This window comes from Tursiops truncatus, chromosome 5 (assembly GCF_011762595.2).
Source record: "Tursiops truncatus isolate mTurTru1 chromosome 5, mTurTru1.mat.Y, whole genome shotgun sequence".
NCBI classification, from domain to species: domain Eukaryota; kingdom Metazoa; phylum Chordata; class Mammalia; order Artiodactyla; family Delphinidae; genus Tursiops; species Tursiops truncatus.
The window spans coordinates 59106369-59107451 of NC_047038.1; the positions used below are offsets into that span (position 1 = coordinate 59106369).

At 51.2% G+C, this 1083-nt stretch overlaps 1 pseudogene; it reads right to left on the minus strand.

Moving 5' to 3' along the window:
- Nucleotides 1–274: 274 nt before the first annotated feature.
- Nucleotides 275–682, minus strand: LOC101325563 (galectin-1 pseudogene; annotated as a pseudogene).
- Between the last annotated feature and the right edge of the window lie 401 nt (nucleotides 683–1083).

The window sequence follows — 1083 nt, forward strand, 5'->3', positions numbered from 1 at the left end:
TTGCTACGTTCATCCCTTTCTTCTCCTGAGATCAGTGAGTGTCTTTATGAACATTATTTTGAACACTTTGTCAAGTAGATTGCTTATCTCTGATTCATTATTTTTCTGGGGATTTGCCTTGTTCTTTGATATGGACTATATTTCTCTGTCTCCTTGTTTTGTCTGTCTCTCTGTGTTTGTCTACATGTATTATGGAAAGCAGCTACCTCTATCAGTTTTTTTCCAGGGGGAGCAAAGGCAGCTGCCTTTATTGCGGGCCATGGGCTGGCTGGCTTCACTCAAGGGCCGTGCACTTGATCTTGAAGTCGCCATTGGCTGCCAGGTAGTTGATGGCCTCCAGGTTGAGGCAGTTGGGGAATTTGAATTTGTATCCACCAGGCAGCTGGATGGTTAGCTCTGCCTGGTCGAAGCAGATGCATACCTCCACAACACTTCCAGGCTGAAAGGGGAAGACAGACTCCTGCTTCTCAGCCCCCCAGGCCCCGCCATCCTTGCTGTTACACACGATGGTGTTGGTGTCCCCGTGCTCATTGAAGCAGGGGTTGAAGTGCAGGCACAGGTTGTTGCCATCTTTGCCCAGGTTCAGCACAAAGCTCTTGGCATCCAGGGCCACCTTGCCCAACACTCTGAGGCACTTCCCAGGTTTGAGATTCAGGTTGCTGATGACAACACCACAAGCCATGATTGAGGAGAGGAGGATGTTCCTGGGACTTTGGCACCAGTTGTCTGAAGACTCTACCGGAGAGCCTTGGTCTTGAAAGAGTGGTATTCTTTAGAAGCTGTTCTGTGTGGCCCAGAAGTGCAGTCTCCTCTGGCCACCAGACCCAGGCATTCTATGGCCATCCCTCATGTGGGCTGTAGGTGCCCGCCAGCTGTGATAGGGCTGTGACTGCTGTATGAGGAGGAGAGGGTTGGAGTCACTTGCCCATCCTGGGTGTGGATTGATCTATGTATGGGCTGGTTGGAGCTCAGGGCACTCATCAGGCTCAGTTGTGGGTCAGCTACTGCATGAGGATGAAAGGACTCTGTAATCCCTGCTGACCTCCAGACCAGAAGATCCGTAGGTATCTCCTTGGCTGTGGT